Source organism: Giraffa tippelskirchi, chromosome 1, assembly GCF_054371585.1.
Source record: "Giraffa tippelskirchi isolate mGirTip1 chromosome 1, T2T-mGirTip1v1.2.pri, whole genome shotgun sequence".
NCBI classification, from domain to species: Eukaryota; Metazoa; Chordata; class Mammalia; order Artiodactyla; family Giraffidae; genus Giraffa; species Giraffa tippelskirchi.
The window spans coordinates 167639792-167661916 of record NC_137275.1 but is presented as its reverse complement, the minus strand read 5'-3'; the positions used below and the strand labels follow the sequence as shown (position 1 = coordinate 167661916).

Here is a 22125-nt window from a genome sequence, read left to right as displayed (position 1 = left end):
AAGAGATGCTCAACTTCACCTAGAGAATGCAAATGAATTTAACAGGAATCTATCACCTCATACCATCAGACTGTCAAACACTGGAGTGGTAACAAGTGCGGAAGAGAACTCTCCTACGTTACTGGTGGAAATACAAACAGTGATGGCCATTCAGGAAAGCATTCTAGCATTCACATATTAAAATGAATAATCCACATATCCTTTTATTCAGCATTCCTTGTATTCTAATCCATAGAAATCAAAGTACTAGTACATAAGGAATAGTAACAAAGATGTATTTTACAACTTCAGAAACAATTGGGTACTAATTTAATATGTTGCAATAGTTTCATATGATATTACTTAGCCTCAAAAAATGAATTTTATATATATATATATATTTCCCTGGTCTATGTATATTTCCCTGGAAATATGTTCTTGATATATAGCTAAACAAAAACAAAATTCAGAGAAATTTTGCACCATTTTATTTACATAAGACAATGTTGCAAAATGTGTTTTATATGTGCCCTGTGTTTTTGTATGTATGTGTGTATGATTCCATACATGTGGGAAAGGTATAGAAAGGTGTAGAAATTACCTATACCAGATAGGTAATTTTTAACTGTATGAATATGGGATGAGATAGGGAGGGGAATGTGGAATAGAGGGAGAGGAGATGTCAGTTCATAAAAACAACTGAGCCAGCACATATTATATTGCCCCATTTATGTCATTTTACATACAGTATAAATATATGTGAGCGCATGAAGCTGCATAAATGAATTTAACCAACGTGCTACAAATGGATATGTGAAAGTAGCAAGATTTCAGAGGATATTTTCATTCCTCTCTATAAATGTATGGTATTCTTTAAAGTTTTACAAAGGTTATGAGCCATTTACATAATCAGAAAATTTTATAGGACTGTGTTTGATAGGGAAGATAGATAACATAATATTTTGCTACTGTTATTTTTAAAGTCATTGAATTTGGAATATCTTTGTTAATTTGTAGGATCAGAAATTAAAATACTTTGGAGAAAAGGTGAAGTTGAAGATTACCTTTGCTGCTGCTGCTAAGTCGCTTCAGTCGTGTCCGACTCTGTGCGACCCCATAGATGGCAGCCCACCAGGCTCCGTCGTCCCAGGGATTCTCCAGGCAAGAATACTGGAGTGGCTTGCCATTTCCTTCTCCCTTGCATGAAAGGGAAAAGTGAAAGTGAAGTCGCTCAGTCGTGTCCGACTCTTAGCGACCCCATGGACTGCATCCCACCAGGCTCCTCCGTCCATGGGATTTTCCAGGCAAGAGTACTGGAGTGGGGTGCCATTGCCTTCTCCGTTACCTTTGCTAGACTGGAAATAAAATATCCAGCTAATCAATATCATGAATCTTACATGAGGAAGAGATATGTGTAATTAATAGACAATGGTTTTCAAAATCTCTAACCCTAGTTCCCCTCTCCAAGTCAAGGGTGAGGCATTATGAAAATGGGACCGCTGAAATCCACTTTGCACTCCTTGCTCTAACATTCATGTCTTATGTGGTCTCAGTGCCTTCTCATTTCTGGGCCCAGAGTTTCTGATCTGTTAAGTGGCCAAGACTAGATTAAATGTTCTCCAACCTGATGATCAACAGACTCCTCTATCATCCGTACCAAGCATAATGAATCTGCATATCTGATGCTGTAGGTTAGAAGTTTAGATGGCACTAGTGGTAAAGAATCCACCTGCCAATGCAGGAAACACAAGAGACTTGGGTTCGATCCCTGGGTCAGGAAGATCCCCTGGAACAGGACATGGCAACCTGCTCCAATATTCTTGCCTGAAAAATTCCATGGATAGAGGAGCCTGGTGGGCTACAGTCCATGAGGCCGCAGGATCAGACACGACTGAGTGACTGAACACACACACACATACACACACATATATATTTTTAATTCACACACTAAAACACCATCCTTCACCAGGAATATTGTGTGCATAAAGAAAGAGCATGGTAGAAGCTTGTATTTTTTAAAGTCCCTCAAGTCTGGGAGAATTAAAATCACATGGAATACCATGTCATACTCAGCCACGATTGTTTTAAATCTCTGCTGCATTTCTTTGGCCTTGCTGCCACATCCTCAAACTGTGGAAAACAACTTATCTCCAACAATCTATTGTTGCTATGGTGACCGATGCCCATGACTGATTTGCTGCTCCTGATATGCACTGGTTGCAGTGGTTTCACAGGGTCTAGGGAAGGGAAGAGAAATAACTTTTCTTTCTGTATTATTTGAAGGTAAGGTTGTTGAGGCTGAGCAGGTACCACCTGGAAATAAGTGAATCCTTTACTTGCCATCATTTCTTTATCTTTGTGGTGAAAACTATGTCTCCCCTTTCAAAGTGATGAACTGGATTTTCTGGATATGTGTCATATTAGTTGATCTAACTATTATTGAGATTTTTTAATGTACAAATAAAAAGTAGAAAACAGAAGGAGTGAAAAATTTTATTGGTTACATAAATTACATTCTGGAACATTTTAAGTCCAACTAAACCACTTGTGTTAAGAATCTAAAGGATCTAGAGCATAGTGTGTTTCAAAAAGGAAAAATGTGTCTTCTTCTTATTGCTCCATATATTCTAAATACCAAAAAAGACATAAGTTCATTATGTATTTCAAATTGGGTGCTTTCTGCTCTTCAGTTAATGGAGAAGGCTTCTAGTTCTAGTTCTAGTTCTAGTTCTAGTTCTAGTTCAGTCGCTCAGTCGTGTCCGACTCTTTGCGACCCCATGAACCACAGCACATCAGGCCTCCCTGTCCATCACTAACTCCCCAAGTCTACCCAAACCCATGTCCATTGAGTCGGTGATGCCACCCAGCCATCTCATCCTCTGTCGTCCCCTTCTCCTCCTGCCCTCAATCTTTCCTAGCATCAGGGTCTTTTCCAATGAGTCAGCTCTTCGTATCAGGGGGCCAAAGTTTTGGAGTTTCAGCTTCAACATCAGTCCTTCCAATGAATACCCAGGACTGATCTCCTTTAGGATGGACGGGTTGGATCTCCTTGCAGTCCAAGGGACTCTCAAGAGTCTCCACCAATACCACAGTTCAAAAGCATCAATTCTTCAGCGCTCAGCTTTCTTTACAGTCCAACTCTCACATCCATACATGACCAATGGAAAAACCATAACCTTGACTAGATGGACCTTTGTTGGCAAAGTAATGTTTCTGCTTTTTAATATGCTATCTAGGTTGGTCATAACTTTCCTTCCAAGGAGTAAGTGTCTTTTAATTTCATGGCTGCAGTCACCATCTGCAGTGATTTTGGAGCCCAGAAAAATAAAGTCAGCCATTGTTTCCACTGTTTCCCCATCTATCTGCCATGAAGTGATGGGATCGGATGCCATGATCTTAGTTTTCTGAATGTTGAGCTTTAAGCCAACTTTTTCACTCTCCTCTTTCACTTTCATCAAGAGGCTCTTTAGTTCTTCTTCACTTTCTGCCATAAGGGTGGTGTCATCTGCATATCTGTGGTTATTGATATTTCTCCTGGCAATCTTGATTCCAGCTTGTGCTTCCTCCAGCCCAGCGTTTCTCATGATGTACTGTGCATATAAGTTAAATAAGCAGGGTGACAATATACAGCCTTGATGTACTCCTTTTCCTATTTGGAACCAGTCTGTTGTTCCATGTCTATGCTTCCTGACCTGCATACAGGTTTCTCAAGAGGCAGGTCAGGTGGTCTGGTATTCCCATCTCTTTCAGAATTTTCCACAGTTTATTGTGATCCACACAGTCAACTTACATAATAAATATCTTCTTTGGTTACTTTCTAATTTTCATAGAGTTGAAAATATAATGTAATCAGTTAAATATTCATTGCCAGTGAGGAACTTATTAGAAAATTATCTTTTCATATATTTTACACTTCTATGACATGTTTCAATGTGTGAAAATGAGGAGTATGTTGTGTGTTAAAAAATTAATTGCTATTATTTCAAAATTGCTTTGTTAAAACAAGTGTGATATATGTGAGGTCTTAGTTCTTTCATTTTTCACTTATTAAATATCTTTAATTAAGAGCCTAGTATGCCCCAAGCATTTTGCTAGGTGCTGAAAATTCAATGATGAACAAAATAAATTTACCATTTCCCTGTTTCCTAGATGTGGTTGTTACACTGTCATATAAACAAATAACTATGATAAAATGTAATGAAAAGGTCACATAAAGGCATAAAAATTTCACTTTATTTATAACTTCCAATTTTCACCATTTTCCCTTAATACAATAAAGTATAATGATATATTTAAATTTTCTGATATGTTTATATGCCTTTAGCCATCAAATGCAATATATTTTAATATCTCTATTGATCTTGCTTCCCATTTAAAGGAAAGGTAGCTTATAAAAATGGCATGAGTTGAATGAACTGCCTGTTAATTTTGAAATATTAGTGTTTTTAAATGAAGAATAGCATCTATAGGATCATATGTACATATTTTATTTAATAATATGATCAAGGAATCATATATATCATATCTAATAATATATTATACTTAATAATGTAATTATAAATGTCAAATTCCATTGTTTTCTATTGGAAATACTTTTTAAAAAATGCTCTCTGTGGAATTTTCTCTTTTTTCCATACTCTTTTCTTTCTCTCCTCAGTGTAAAGAGTCATAGTGTTAAAGCAAGTGAGGTGTTAAATTTTAAAAGAAAGATATAATAACAATAATGACAAAAATGGAAAGAAAAGAAAGTCAGAAACACAACATTTAGAAAATGCATATTTAACCAAGTCTGGGAGATCAAGCCAGACAGCACTTGGTAAATACTCTTTGAAGACAGTAATTCTCAAAGGTTGTGTTTGCTGTTGTGCTTGAAGTTTGCTTTACGTGGGATCAAAGACACCAGATGACCAGTAATCTCACTTGCCCTTTCTTTTTCTACTCTCTGTGGGCTCTGTACATACCTCCTTTTCCCTGCAACCTTGCCTGCCCCTGGCCATCTCCCAGCTCACTTGTTCTTCTAAAGATGTCTGGGATGGTTAGGATTCAGCAGGTCACACCTTAGCCTGTCAGGACCTGGCGCCTTCTATGCCCAGCGTTAGTTCATCGCTTCATTTACCTTCCAAAGGGCCCACTGACAAGTCTGCCTTTTTAGACATAAATCTCAGTGAGCCCAAGGCAGCCAGCAGTCTCCCGTTTGGTTACCTGTCATATCTCCTTATGTTTTGGCAATCTGAGACACCCGTAGTTCTCAAACTCGGCCGGGGCCATGCCAAGGAGGGTGAATATAGGATAGATGACTCCACTCAAGGGCTTTTATATTTAATCTGCACAAAGTCACCATTTACAAACTGCATAGGTTTAGACGCGAATTCATGGTAAATTTTTCTAAAGTTTTAGTTTAGTTTAATTCAACTCTCCAATCATTTATTAAAATTATGTAAGCTGCGGGAAACTGTACATGGTACTTAAGGTTAAAAAAATTAACTTATCACTCAATACCAGTTTAGATCTTTACAACAACGTTGCAAGATAGGTAGGTAATTATTTCTTCCATTGCATTGAATTCCATTCATTTATTCATCAATTCATTCACTTAACAAACTATTTTTTTTAAAGAATTTACTCTATCTGGTACTGTTCTAAAAAGACTGATGAAATATTGTCCTTACTCTATAAAGACTACCCATCTTTCATGAGAGACGTAGAATTAGGCATACACTACATAGAGTAAATGCAGTGATAGAGGTAAGCAAAGGACAGTATATCCAATGAGGTGAGGTAAGAGGCTATATACAAGGGCTGCATGCACCAAGGAGGTGATGCCTGAGGTGAAGCATGAAGAGAAGTACGAGTTTGTCAGGAAAACAAAAACCCTGACATATTTTGCCCCTATTTTGTACTTTCATGAACTCCTCTGAGGTTCATATTCATATTATTTGCCTCTCTTCAGATATTTTAATCCAGACTTAATGTAGTTATGGGAACTAGGCAAAGTCACTTAGCAAATAATTGGCAGTAGTGGGACAAAACAAACTAATTCTGTCTGATTCACATTTAGTGCTCTTTTCATGAAGTAATGTTATTTCCTTGGAGGAGCTAATTCTATTTTGAAGAAACTATTGATAGTGGATAAGAAGTGAATTATGAGATCACTTTAATCTAATTATAAGCCAGAGAGCCAAAATAAGTTAAAGAATTTTGTCTGAAATACTCCAATTTTCTAACTCCTCTGTACAAAATAAGTGGACAAAAATTTCCATTTATTTTTTAAATTAGGCTTATTATGTGGTATTTCGTATTTTTTGTGAAGCACAGATTACCATTTAAACTTTGCTAAATAAGTATAGAGTTTGAGTTACAGTTTAATTCCACATTGAAGAAGCTTTTTTTTTTTTTCAAGAATCATTGGAGAACTCAAAAGCATGCTCTTACTCAGTCAAACAGAATGTTTAAAATTACTTTCCTGAATAATTAGAGGAAGTGAGATCAGGTAAAGGAATATAAGTGCATTCCTCTTATAGACTTTTCTGGCAAAACAGCAGGAGGAACTTTATAAAAGGTCACTAAGAATACACAATGGAAAACCACTAGACAAGAAATGCCAGCTCTGCCAAGATTTGCTGTGTGGCTCTGAGTACATCACTTTACCAAGGTTAACCCTTTGTTTTCTTTTATGTAATGGATACAATGCTATTTTATTCAAATTTACAAGTTCCAGTGCATAAATTAAGTGATATACATATATATGTACATATATATCATTATATATGTACATATATCATTTATATGATATATTATAAATGATACATGTCATTTGTATATATGTATATGTATTATATATACATACATTATACATCATATGCATCATTATAAATGATACATATATCATTTAATAATTTGAAACATAAAACACTATGCACAAAGTACTGAAAAGAAGAATGATTGTATTTGTTATTATAAATTAAACATTTTGTGTGTATTAAGAAGAAGGTTTGAATTAACAGGTCTTCAAGGGAAAGAGTTAAATAGACATCTTAGGAAAACCATAAGTCCTCTCATGAGTAGATTGTAACAACTCTCATGTTGTTGCTTACAATTTATTTTAAATCTCAGCATAGATAGTATGATAGACAGGGTATAATTTAACTATAATCTACACATTAGAATGGATTATTAACATTTAAAGTTTTCTAATTAGGATAATTAGGTAGCTTTTGAAAGACCCTAATCAGTGCTGTATGTCTTTCTATATCAATGACTTCTAATGATGACATCCCCAGCTGCAATAGAAAAGAAGAGATATTTATAATAGTTTTCCCCATTGGAAAGGTGATTTGAGAACTTGGTGAGCCAGCCCCTGCTATCTATCCTTCAAAGCAGTGCCCTAGTTCTAGGACTCCTATTCTTTCCCAAGGCCCAACAGCAAAATCAAAGTCTCAATTTCAACCAGATGACTAGCTGATCTGCAAAACTGCTGTCACATTGCTTCCAAAGAACTTTTCGTGCAAGGTCAGTGACTGAAGGTGCTCTGGCACTCAGTCGTGTCTGACTCTGCGACCCCATGGACTGTAGCCCTCCAGGCTCCTCTGTCCATGGGATTTTCCAGGCAAGAGTAGTGGAGTGGGTTGCCATTTCCTCCTCCAGGGGATCTTTCTGACCCAGGGATCGAACTCTAGTCTCCTGCAGCTCCTGCAGCGCAGGCGGATTCTTTACTACTGAGCCACCTGGGAAGCCAATGACTTGAGGAGAGAGAGCTAAAATTTCACCTAGTTTAAAGAAAACGTTGTTTGAATGCTTTTGTACCTTTTTGGTAATACATCCGTTTATGGTGCTTTGTGTCTGTGATTTGATTTTGTTGTAATGTACCACTGGGTAGATTGCAAACTTGTTGAGGAGATTACTTGAAGAGCCACAATATGAGTTCCTGTTTGAAAGATTCAAAAGAACTTATTTTTTGAAAACATTGCTTCCTCTGAAGAATTAATGTGATTCCATCTATTTTAATAAGAGAATCACGCAGCCTACTTTATCTCCTTGTTTCCTTTGGTTTGAAGAAAACTCTAAGTTAGGTTTGATATTTGATCGTGTGTCCTCTGGGCTGATCCAAACAGCCTTTATTTTTGTTTTGTTCCTTTATGTAGTTTTGATTTTTTGAATTTTGGTCAAATTGCTCTATATTTTATTATTCTAATGGATTTTTATTTTATTTTTTGTTATCTTAAGTCCTATATGTAAAAAGGATTAGAACTATGAGCATACTTACAAATAAATGCATCATATAATATGAATTTATGATATTATAAATCCATAATTTATTATGCAATTATGGACTAGTGTAGGAAAGTAATTATGGACTACTGTAGGAAAATTTTGCAACAGTAAAAAGACTACCTGTTCTCTACAAGTTTATTTTCACAGTAAATAATTGAGAATAGAGAAATTAGTGAACATAGAAGCAACAGTATAAAAATCAAATTTTTAATGAGCTGTAAATTATGGGAAAATAGAATGCTGTGCACATTTTCAATAAAGAATTTTATTAAGCATATCTATAATAAATGGCTTTTTCAAACAATAGGATTAGAATAAAAGTTCTCATTATACATCTTTTAAAATGTCTTTAATAGTATGTTGTAATACTCAGTCTTTATAAATTTTCTAAACTGGGAAAAGTTGCTAAGCAAGTTTTTAAATCAATAAATTATTTTGTAATTGATAAAATACTTTCCTATTGCCACCACTTCCACCCTTCTCAGCCCCAAGCTAATGACAAATGCAAAATCAAGTGGTGGAAGTGCAAGAAAAGGCTTAATATCACTTTGAAATGGGCTATTCTCCTTTAGGTGTTAAAATTCTTTTTGGTAGGAAGTCAGGAACTTGCATTCAAATGGGCTAAAGTGACTGACTGGTTAGCACTAACTTCCAGTATCGGTGAAGAAGTTAGTGCACAGTTTTTCCCTTGAACATTTGTTCCCTTTGTACCCAACATCTTTGAGGTTTAAAATTAGGATTAATTTCTTAACTTTCATGTTGTGGTACTTACCATCTCTCTCATTAGTCTAATTTGAGTTAATTAGAATCTGTAGTTACTTCTCAATCTGTGTTATAGTAGAACAATTGAAAAGAGAGGCACAGACACAATTATGTTGTTTTATTGTCTAGAGGAGACAGAAAGCCAGTGGGGCTTCTCTTATTAGGTTAATATCTACCTGACTTCAAAATGTTCCAATGATACAAATAGCAATGGGAGCCATTGCACTTTCCAAATTCCATCCCTTTTCCCCTCACCCTACCCTCTTCAATCCAATTAATTCAAAGGTGATGGAAGAAGAGAAATGTTCTACATGTCAAAATGACAATGTCCATTACATGATTTACAGAATGAGTAGTATGTGTGATAGTCTGGGGTGAATTCATGTTTTGACTTTTAAAATAAATTCCCATTTTTGTTATGTTTTGTTAAATCGCCCCTTCAAATCAATATGGATGAAGTATGTGTCTAAATAATCTCTTTTGATGACTGCAATGGTTTGATAAATATGAGATTGAAATAAATATAAAACTTTGTGACTCCATTACCTCCAATTCCTAGATAATCTGACAGTTGTGGTGTGGCTTGATACCCCCAAATAAAACTTTGCTTTTGAGTATAGTTTATGAGGCCAACTTTTATTATAAAGGTTAGATACCCAGTTCTTCAAAATCTATGTGGCTTAAACTTGATCTGAATGTCAATGAACAAATATGCTATTTTCAAAAACATCAAAAGAAAGGCATACTATTTGATATAATTAAATATACATGCCAGTTACTGTAATCAAGCAACCTATAAGCCTCCAATCCAATGTTTGAAAATTAATATGAAGAATATAATCAATATGAATGATTCATTAATGTTTAACAAATAAAGGTTTTATTTTTAAAATACATAGGTACAAACAATATTCATTGTAAATGTAGAAAGATCTTAAATTTCACTCCTTAAGAAAATTCTAGTTGAAAATCACCAGGAGCCATTAGAACATGAATAAATGCAAAACAAATGAAAAACAGATTTTAAGGTACCAAGATCAGGTGGTAGGAAACAAAATAAATGTCAGCTACTTAAGAAATCTACATTGAATAAGAAACTACTAATACTCTTCCAAAAGGGATATTAAGGAATTATCTTAAAGATATTCTCCTCAGAGCCCTCTAAATTCATAAAAGCACTAGCTAAGTTGTTTTTCCCTTATGTTTAAACAAAATATATAGATGAAAACAATGTTTATTATTAACTAAAAATAGATTTTAATTGATTATAATGTAAAGTTGTTTCTCAAAGGAAGCTGTTATTTTCAGGAATATTTTCAAAGAAGAATTTTTTCCATAGGCCCATTTAGGTAAATTGTACAGAACAAAAATCCTAATAAATATGTTAGGTATTGGAAATACTACATAGCCACTAGTTTTTCTACTCTTTTAAAACATATAAATTAAATAACAAAACTTGATTAAATATTTTTATTAGAAACCAAAATTTGGATTGGATTTTAGAAGCTGAAAATATGGTCAAATTATTTCCTTTTATTATAATCTGTTTTTAGCTGAAACATGTTACATGAACTTTCAGTTGCAATGTTTATATCTATTGGGCTGCTTCACTAATTATGAGTTATAATTTTACTTGCAAAGCAAAAATATGGTAATTCTATGCTCTATTCCAGTCCAAAGAAGAAATTCAATCCTATTTTCTCAATCGTCAAATGAGGACAATACTTGCTTTACTTATCTCCTAGTATTATTTTAAGAATATTGATAAAATATATGTGAAAGTTGGAAAACTAATAAAACCTTTGGAAAATGAAAAGTGATACCAGAATTTTTACCACCTATCATGTAGAAAGATCAATGTACTCTATTTGGATGATTTGAGCAGAAAATAATGTTCCAAGCATGCTTTTTATAATATTGCAATATCACACCTTGATGCAAACATGCAGAATTAGCTAGCCTGTATGCTGTTTTTGTGCCAATTAGAAAAAAGAACCACATCCTCCAGACAAAAGAACACCCTTGCCAGGGCAATGGCTGGTAAGTGGAGTAAAGATTGGGTTAACTTGGGCACACTTGTGTTGTACACAACCTTTACAACTATACACTGTGACTCAGCAAAAACACTTTAATTTAAAAACTCAGGTTTTCACTAAAATATCAATTGAATATGCTAACAACTGACATGGTCTCACAACCAAGGAGAAACTTATGTCCCATGTGGTTAGATTAACTGTGGCTATATGGGATGAATATGCTCTAAAACAGGTGTAGTAATAATGGCCACAAGTTTCCTGAAGTGCAAAACTTAAGCTTTAACTTCTATTGAGGTTACAGTGAAAATATATTCAAGCTCTATTTGTCACTTACAATTGCCTAGAAGTCACATTAAAAACACTAAAACAAGTAAATCTCAAAATTTTCAGTATTATATTTTATATAACCCAATATACCCAAAATATTATTACTCTAACATGTAAAAAATAGAAAATTTATTATTTTTGTTTTTCTCCTTTATTTTTCACATTGTATTATTAATAATCATCAGACATGCTTTGAAATTTTTTTAATATATGGCACCAACAAATGTAACATTTTTTTTAAATGATGTTCAAAGACATAAATTATTAACCAAATTCTAAAAAGTAATATTTTAACAAAATACATAGGTTTACACAAAAGATTTTGAACAGTAATAAATGTCTACTTCATTGAAATATTAATTTCCTATACTTGTTTATTAACTAATGCTGTTGATTGTCATCTTTCATCATAAAATGACTTTTATATTTATAATAGTCATATTCATAATTTTCTGTTTAAAAATTAACTCAAATGTTACCTCATAAAAACTAGTATCTCCTCCTATGATCTTCTAACTTGATTGAACTTTGTATTATTTACTTTCAAGGAAGGAAGAGGAAAACTCAATTTATTTCTTTGTTAGTAAGAATAACCTTTCAAAACAGAAGGAGTTGGAGAATGTGTTTGATGCTTTATATTACTATTTTTTTAAGTTGCAACTTGGAAAATGAAATTATGAACAAAATTCTCAGTGTTCACACGCAACTACTCACAACCCTAGTGGGATGATGCAAGAATTGTAAAGATCTACCAGGCATTCAAAAATTAATGTTTAATGAAAGTTTTATTGCACAATTTTTTCTACTTTTATATACTTCTTATATGTTCTGGAGAATGTTCACTTTTTAGAGATAAGCTTTACTATTTTGATGGAGAAAAGATTCTTGAGGATTTATTCTCTTCTATTATTCTGTACCACCTTAGTCACCGTCAAGTAATTAGATGAAAATTCTGAATAGATGTTCTCTACAGGAAAGAAAATTTGCATGTAATAACCTTCCCCTCTCCAAGTAAATGATTAAACATCAGTCAGACTTTTTATATGTTTCTGCTTAACTGACCTTGGAAGTTTTCATTATGTCCATTATAAAGTATATATGTGTAATATATGTTAACACTTGATAAACATTTCAGAAATTAAATATATTCATTTTCCATAATTCTATTTATTGAAAATACCTATATCTCAGTTTTCTAAAAACATCTTGAATTAATTTTCTTGTGTATGACATTTTGATAAGATGAAAGAGATGGAAATTTTCTAGCAGACAATTGCATAAAATCATTTTCCTCAAAAATGGTTACATGGTCTTAAAATTATATACTAAAAAAATCACACAGTAACCCTTCATTGTTTTATGTGGATATAACACCCAAAACCAGTCAGTGAGAAAGTGTCCAAAATATTGGGAGTAATTAATCATTAAAATTTTATCTTTTACTGAATCTTGTCAGTTTGCAAAATCTATTCAATTGTATAAACAACTTTGATCTGGACTTGACTTGATATGAACTCAAATGACTTTTACTGGTAAATGACACAAACTGGTTCTAGGTTCACAAATTGTTCTTCCTTCTATTTGAAATTAAAAAGAGTGCTCATGGAATTTCTCTCAGAGAAAGCAATTGTCTTGTTATGTTCCTCTTCATGAAGTCCTCTGAATAGGGAAGCATTGTAAGATTTATTTCAGCAATGTAATTCATGCTACTATAAATATGCTGAATCTTCTAGTAACTCCATGAAGAGGCAATGAATTGCAGTGATAAAGCTGTGTTCTATGCTGAGAATGATGCACAAATAAGAAAAGCATGCAGCCTCATCTCTTTAAAAGAAAATAGCTTTTACAAGACAAATGTCATTGCAGATAGTCTGTTAATAGACCTGACAGTTTTTACACTGACATTGTATTGTGTATAATGCAGGTTGTAATAAGTAATACAACAGTTAGGGTATAGAAAACCGTATTGTTTTACATATTTTTATTTTAATATAAATAGTTACAGTGGAATATGTGTTTCAGCACATAAAACTACATCTTGATAGTTTTTGCAAATTTATGAATTAACTAAATCTTTTTCATATTTTGGTGTTCCTGATGGAAAATGTTTTTCATCCATGCATAATGCCATATTTAGCCATATAAATGTCAATATTTATTCATATGCATCACAAAGAACATGTCCACTTCTGTTGAAGTGTAAAAAAACATTCTCGTTAAAGCATAATATTTCTTCACAGTCTTAAGAAATACATGCAACCTTGTTGTTCTTTTCTGAACATAAAGCTGTAGAGAGTTGTCACTTTGAATGTAAGGAAAGATCTACCTATTTCTACCAGTAGAATGGCTGCTGGTCAGTTTCACCCATTTATATTTATGTATCATTTTGGATTTTTGAGACTCAGGATATAGTAGGGGCAAGGGCAAAGATGGAGAGCTGGAGAACATAACAATACTTGAAATTTTGTGAAATATTCTTAATTTTTCCCCTAAACTACTTTGGGTTCTTTGCTTACAAATGCTAGGCTTGTCTCTGTTGATGAAACCAAGAGACTGAAACTATTGGGAGCTGGATACAAATGTGTGCTTCTTTCTCCTTCCTTTCCTGCCTCCATGCCCATTAAAGCACACCACTCTCGCAGTGTCATCTAAAGACCATCCCATATTCTGCCATGCTGCATTTCATTGTTCATCCATGCTTCCCTCCTAAGGAAAGAGAAACAGATTAGGAGATGTGTGTATTGCAGTGGTCCTCACAGCCTGTCCCCTGCCAGAGGAGTAAGAACTACCTGGGGACTCAGTAGGAAATGCAAATTCTTGGGCCTTGCCCCAACCTACTACATTAGAAGCTCAGGGGGTCAGACACAACAACTTGTGTTTTGACAAATCCTCCAAGTGATTCTGAATTTTGAGGACCATTGGAATAGTGAAAGGCAATACACAATAGTTCAAAGTCACATAGCCAGTGGTAGAAGAACCAAGAGCCGAGAAAGCCTATTCTCTTACCCCAGGTCAGATCCACTTGCCCAAGGCTCTATGCATGTATAAACATCAGGTTCTTCTTGTACTTGTATTTAAGGATGATTTGGATATTTTTGAAACAGAACTATTCCAGGACTTTAATTGAAGGAATTAATTACAGCACAGGTTTTTATATTTTAATACTGTAAAAATAAGTGAAAATATAATGAATAATGACTACTTTTATTAAATATTACTCGACTTTGACAATCCTACTGGAGATAATGGCTCTCTGATCAAATTCAACTGTTTCTAGAAAAATGCTCATATAATAGGGAAACAATATTTCAAAGTGCTTAACAAAATCTTTGTGAAGTCTGCTTCGATGCATCTGTTTCAGAAGAGAATCTCTTGCAGGACAACACTGATGTATTAAATCACATTGATGTGCTCAAACACCTTTCTTTTCTTCATCTTGGTATCAGAAAATCCACTGAAACACACCAGGGAAATGGTATTCAGTTCTCTTAGCACTTTCAGACATCCTATGCTTTAGAACTATTTGTAAACACGTAAATGAACTATGGGCATCATCATAATTGTTTTACTGTTCGCAGCTAAGATTTACTCTGCAACCCTCTACTCATAAAACAGTTTTTTTTTTTTTCAATTTACTTCTGGTAATATCTATATATTTTCATTTTACATATTTTAAAATGTTAACATGGTGGTCTATCTTACCCTTCAAAATACTTAGGGATCTAACAAACTCCATTATTTTGGAGAAAAATGAATCATCTTTCCTCTCAAAGTTAAATCTTTCACAAATGATCACAGTTTGGTATGAGCATGAAGTTTTCAAATGGGGCTCTGTTTTGTTTTCATTGCAATACAGCTTTAAATACACTGTGTGGTAAAATTAGGAGTTGTAGAAAGAAGACAAGTTATCAGGGGTGATTATTTACAGGTTTGGTTCCCCTACACCTCAGATATTCCCACCCACCCTCTCAAGGGAGACTTTGTGTTATATACAATGAAATTATCATCACTCGGGGGCTTGCACTGCCAAACGTAATCCAGGTAAAACACATTTGTACGATGCAGCCAAGTGTATGACTTAGTGTGCTTATGATGGAATTCCTTTTGGTCTGTAAATTGATAGGCACAGCCAGAGGGATTATGTAAATAATCAAGGGAATGAAATGCAATGCAGAGGGTGTAATTCTATCCCAGTCTACAAAGCAAGAGGCAGCATGTACCTGGCAATATGCTGGTCTCAAGCGAGGTATCTAAAAATGGAAGCAGTTATTTTTTATAATCCTGCTCCTCATGGGGACCAATCTCCCCACACTCCTGATGCTACTTGGGAGATTCTAAATCGTTCGATAGTTTGCTGCCCACAGGTCTCTTGGAGCAAACTTTAGGCTTGGAGCAAATTTTAGGCTCCTGAATTTAGTGTGCTCTGTCTTCATAATAATTTTTTTTTAAAATCTTTTATGTGCCTAGTATACAAAAGGAATGGTTTCTTACATCACTACCCCTCTTCCCAGGATCAAGATAAATATTTATTTATGTAATTAATAATTATTCATTGAATAGACCAACTTTAAGCTATGTGTTGCACTAGTGTCTGGGGCACAGTGTTAGCAAAACACAGCTATGTCACATCCAAGTGGATCTGAGAGAGTCATAGACACCCTAGTGTGGTAAATTCTATTGTTAAAAGGTATTGTGTGTGTAAGAGCCCGGGTAGTCTTAAGGATGCGGGAAGGTTTCCCAGAATACTGTCCTAGTAATACCAAGACCTGAAGTAGTAGTTAATCAAACAGAGAGATGGAAGAGAGATTATTATGGAAACAAAACTTAGAGAACAATTTCATGATTATATGCAACAAATCACTACGTTCATTAGATCTAATTGCTTCCTTCCAAACAAACCAGTGCCTTAAAAGTCAAGAACATTTACTAGCCATTATTTGTCTAGTATTTTGCCAATTCTCTGAGTGGACATTTTCCTGCATTTTTTGCTTTTATAAATAAGCATAGTGTCTGGAATATTGCAGATCCTCAATAACTATCTGATGAAGTACTATTTAAAACAATCTCCCCTTGTATCATGTAGTCTAAATAGAAGAAAACAATCAAATCTTTTTTCTAGAAAATTTCTGCACGTATCTTTGGCTTTCTCTTAAGAGTAGAAAGCTATCTTTAGAAATATTAATCACACCAGTGATATCCTATCTCTAAGCATTCAACCTCAGGATGTTGGGGTGTGGGGGAGGAAGTCTTTTAAAGAGTAACTTTTATCTTAACTATGAACTTAAGCTTCAAACTAGTTTAACCCCAGTCATCATATAATGACCAAGCACTTTGGACATGGCCTTTCCCAGTGTTATACAAGAGAGAGTGTTTCACCATTAAGCAATTATTTTTTATTATCATATTTTACCACATTTATGAAATTGGTCTTCCTCTTTACCTGCCTTAAAATGCAATGTCTTTAATGTGACACTTAACTGCAAAAATATATATCTACCTATTTACTACATACATATCAATTATGCAAAAATCAAGAGGCTATCTGAATCTTGACTTTGAAACAAAGATTGCTTCAGGGAAAGATGAAAGTTGCTTAACACCAATTGTTTTCAGTAATACAAGTTGAAGATCAAGGACTTCTGCAATCTGAAATCTGGTAGGAGGCTGAGGATCTATTTATCTATTCACATTATATCTAATAGAGAAAACTTTGGTCAGTCATTCCTTAAACACTTGCATACAAAATACTTTTTATAAGCAGGGAAAACTCAAGTTAATGTTTAATTTGTTCTCTTTAGATATGTCATATGAGTCAGATTATTATCATCCATAGCAAATAAGTACCTTCATGAGCAGCTTTGGAGTATAAAGTGCTATGCGTTATGAAGACCGAATAACAGGCCTATCTAGTCCAAAGCATTGTTTCCCAGCTGGAGACACAGAGAACTTGAGAGCCCAGGGGCCTGCTCCTGTTCAGGCTCCCACTGTTGATTTTGGGAGGGCTGCACAGGGACCCTGGACTCCCGAGTCAAATCAAGGCTTTCTTCACTTAATCCAGCATCTCAGTTTTTTTGCAACGATTTCCTCAATTGGAGCGATTGCTAGATTGTGAACTGTACCTCAATTCTACTTTAGGATTTTCCAGGTTGGAATGATTAATACGTTGTCAGCTTCCCCAGTGGCTCAGATGGTAAAGACTCCACCTGCAGTGCAGGAGACCCAGGTTCGATCCCTGGGTCAGGAAGATCCCCTGGAGGAGGAAATGGCAACCCACTCCAGTATTCTTGCCTGGAGAAGTCCATGGACAGAGGAGCTTGGTGGGCTACAGTCTATGGGGTCTCAAAGAGTCAGACACAACTGAGCAATGAACACTTTCACTTTCAATACATTGTGAGCTTCTGAAGAAAAATTAAAAAGTTATTTGCAAGGAGTATCATTACATTTGGATTACCTGTTATAGTCATTGACTTCTGTGGAGGATATTTTAGTTTATTAACCTGTTTCTTTTTTTTTGCTTCCCACTGTCAATAATTAGCTAAAATTTCACAAATGCATGGGAATTTGATACATAATTTGTATTCCCTAGTAGGTGCATGCATGCTCAGTCACTTGGTTGTGTTTGACTCTTTGTGACTCCATGGATTATAATCCCCCAGACTCCTCTGTCTATGGAATTTTCCAAGCAAGACTACTAGAGTGGGTTGCCATTTCCTACTCCAGGGGATCTTCCTGACCCATAGATCTAACCCATGACTCCTGCATTAGTAGGTGGAATCTTTACCAATGCGCCACGTGAGAAGATGCATGCATGTGTGCTAAGCTGCTTCAGTCATGTCTGACTCTTTGCAACCCTATGGACTCTAGAAGGTACGTATATTCAAATTAATCCTTTTCTGGAAAGATTTTGAGAGTAATTCTTAAAGTAATCATTGACTAGTTTTCACAGATTGTTTGCTTTCTTGGTAACTCCTGTGATATATTAACCCAGGTAATCTATTCTGTCATTTACTCACCCGCATAAGATACCTAAATTAGGGCCGAATTATTTTTTCTCTCAAGGCCTTTTTCTCTTACTAGAATGACTCAGTTCAGAACAGGCTCAGGCAATATAATTTATGGTTCACAGTCTTCTAAAATAAAGAGCAAAAAATAGGCTGATGAAACTTCTTACATCATATAAGAGCCTGGGGAAAAGATGCATAACAGTACCTCCTCTATTACATCACTATGAAGCACATAGGAGTAAAAAATTGAAAAGGACTTGTGATTCTGAACTTGGGCCTGAACTTGAGACTATTCCTAAGAAATCATAATTTTAATGAGGACTCTATTAAACACTCTCTCTGTGAGAGTGATGGACTCAAAGCATTCATTATCCAACCGTGCCATGATAGCCACTTTTGGAAAGATATCTGAGAAGAGCACCCTGCTAGTGATAACAGAGCCTTGGAATTCCTCTTAAAAGTAGGTCTTTGACTTAGTTAATGCTGCTTCAAGAGTCTACTATTAGGATACCTATCCCCATGACAGTTGTTCGCAGGGATGATTTCTTTTAACAACTTTCATTTTTTTTCCCAGCAAATACTTATTGAGCTAATTATGATGCGATATGATATTTTTATACATTATATTTAACATAGTATGGAATATAATATTTTATATCATATAGGGATACATGAAAAAAATTCTTGAAATAATACTGACCCTTAGCACATGAAGTACACTCTAATATATTATTTCCTACTGAATTCTATTTTTAAAAATGTCACAGAGAACAAATCTGACCCCATATTGGATCTATTCTTTTAGTTCTAAACTTTGGGCTCTATTGACTGTGCTTAGTCATGCTGGCTCTGCACCTTTATAAAAGAATGTTGACTATTGCCTGAAATAAACATGATAGCCCAGTCTCAAGGCCCTGCCTCCCTGGCTTGACCTTTAAAGGTATAACATTTTCATTCATACAAAGATTTAAAAAATTGCAGAACAGAGGATAACATTTGTCTTGTTAAAAGTTTAGAGGAACATCATGACTGGACCTAAGTGGACAGCTGTAAGAACAAAGGATTCAATTAGTCCCTAGGGGGTCTGGCCAGCACCAAGCAGTTTGCTACAACCAGCCACATCCCCTCCCCTTTTAGTATAAAAGAAGCATGAATTCTAACTCAGTTCTGATGGTTCTTTGGGACACTAATCCATCATCTTTTCAGTCTGCTGGCTTTCTGAATAGTCTCTGTTCCTTGCCCCAACACTTCATTTCCTGATTTATTGGCCTATTGCGAGGCTGTATGAGCTTGGACTCAGTAATAAAAATGCTCATTTTAAACTCACTAAATTGATATCATTTACATTTCTGTTGGACAATTAATTTGACTTATCATTTGATTTGTCATTTGAAAAATACTGTTTCAAACCACATTAAAAATTTTAAGCCATTTAAAAATGCTTTGTAAGCCCTGTACATAATTTTGGGATTTTCAAACCCTTTAAGAGTTTTAGCAAAGAAAGAGAGTTATCCCTTTCTATCTTATTTTACTTTGTGCTCAATTAACATTTAATTAAGGGTAACAAATAATAATTAGATGACATTTTAATTAATTTTCTCACTATAAACAGTCTGACGAAAATTATTGTTAAATCTGATCTAAATATTTCTCCACACAAGTGACCTCAAATTACTGCACCTATGAATAGAAACATCCCCTCATTTTTTCCAGCTTTATTAAAATATAATTAACATATAACATTGTGTAAATTTAAGTTATATGACATTCATTTGATACATGAATATACTGCAAAATGACTGTCGCAGTGTTAGCTAACACTTCCATCACATCATATAATGGCCATTTCTTTTTTGTGGTGAGAGCATTTCAGATCAACTCTTTTAGCAACTTTAAAGTATACAATACAATATTATTAACTGTAGTCATTATGCTGTACATTAGGTCCCCAGAAATTATTCATCTATATAACAGGAAGTTTGTACTCTTTGACAAACATCTCCCCTTTTCCCCACCCCCTCAAACCCTGGTAACTCATTCTAGTCTCTCTTTCTGTTTTTGGTATTTTAGAAGAAAATTCTGGGTTTCCCTGGTGGTCCAGTGATTAAGAATCCCCCATTGCAATGCAGGGGACACCAGTTCTATCCCTGGTTTGGGAAAATCCCACATGCTTTAGGCAACTAAACCCATGCACCACAACTACTGAGCCCATGCACCACAACTACTGAAGCCTAAGTGCCCTAGAGCCTGTGCTCTGCAACAGAGAAGTCCAAGCACCTCAACTAGAGAGTAGCCCCCACTTGACCCAACTAGAGAAAGCCAGTGCACAGCAACAAAGACCCAGCACAGCCAAAAATAAAAATTAATTAGTTGATCAATTAATTAAAAATAAGTAAACAATAAGTTCTTTAAGAAAGAAAATTCTGCCTGTGCCATGGAACATGACTTGGGGGGAATGGAGACATCCCAGGAGTCAACCATCTGTTCAAGAGCCTGTATCTTCACTGAGTAGCAGAAGGGGATCTGTGGCCTCTCCTTGGCATGACTTGGCCCAGATGACCAAGGAACATTTGGAAAGCTAGACTTTTAGGATGGTGATTTCCACGTGAGCAGCAGTCAGACCAAGGAAATAAGGAACTAAAGCAAGGGGATTATGAAATCAGTCTAGTTGGTTGGAGCTGGATTTAGAAACTTCAAACTATAGAATCTACTTGAATGATAGTCATGTGTACCTTGTTATCCAGATTAGCTAGTATTTTAGTCGTTCATGTACTCATTCAGTTAAGATGTATAAAACAATTACTATGCATCAAGACTGGATTAAGTGTCAGGAATTTAAAGAAATAAGGCAAATTCCTGGTCTTGAAAGAGATCCACATATCTTTCCCCTGAAGAAAACAAATCTTAGGCTTTCTGTATTTATTTCTCTTTTGCTCTTTCTGGGATTTCCTGGTGGCTCAGATGGTAAAGTGTCTGCCTTCAATGTGGGAGATTCGGGTTCGATTCCTTGGTCGGGAAGATCCTCTGGAGAAGGAAATGGCAACCCACTCCAGTACTCTTGCCTAGAAAATTCCATGGATGGAGGAGCCTGGTGGGCTACAGTCCATGCGGTCGCAAAGAGTTGGACACGACTGAGCAACTTCACTTTCACTTTGCTCTTTTTATGTGCTTAGTAAAACTCTGAAAATCTAGCCTGGCTTTGTTGTGCTGAGAGGAACCTATATTATCAGGAAAAAACAGCAGCACCAGAAAGTGGAAACTTGAGAGAACAAATCTGGAGTCATTTGGTTCAAAATGAACATCTCTGTGGAGGCCCTGCTTCCTGTATAAAAAAATCTTTTGAGGTTCTGGATTCTGTTTTAGAGAAATGGCATTCCCTTAATCCTATATTATAATCTTAGTATAAGCCTTTTCAAAACATGTTAACTATTAGGGAAATCAATTGTTTATCACAAAGAACTGAAAGATGAATGAGTGACACTCTCCATTATTCATCAACACATCTCTCTAAATGTGTTTAAGCTCTCAGCAAGTAATGCTGGCAACAGCTGAAACAGGCTTACAGAATACTAAGCGACATAAGATAAGGATCTGAGCAGTACACAGAACAGAGGCAGAGTTATTCAAAGCACACTTTCCTCCAAACTTCAGCACACACAATAACTCCCTCTGTGAATAGCAGGCTTCAGTGGAAGATCACAGAACTATCATTTGAGACTATATCAAGAAATCCAGTCATTAAAGAG

The 22125-nt window shown here is 35.1% G+C and overlaps 1 protein-coding gene and 1 long non-coding RNA gene across 3 annotated transcripts in view; one reads left to right on the top strand and one right to left on the bottom strand.

Annotated features, from left to right (window-relative positions):
* The window catches only part of LOC145511972 (uncharacterized), a 61864-nt gene that overhangs the window by 12224 nt on the left and 27515 nt on the right, over window positions 1–22125 (bottom strand). The window lies entirely within an intron of this gene.
* The window catches only part of ALDH1A1 (aldehyde dehydrogenase 1 family member A1), an 86268-nt gene continuing 82801 nt past the window's right edge, over window positions 18659–22125 (top strand). For both annotated transcript variants that reach the window (XM_081505448.1, XM_081505449.1), the window contains exon 1: window positions 18659–18839. The gene's annotated coding sequence lies outside the window, so the exon portion shown is untranslated. The remainder of the gene's footprint in view (window positions 18840–22125) is intronic.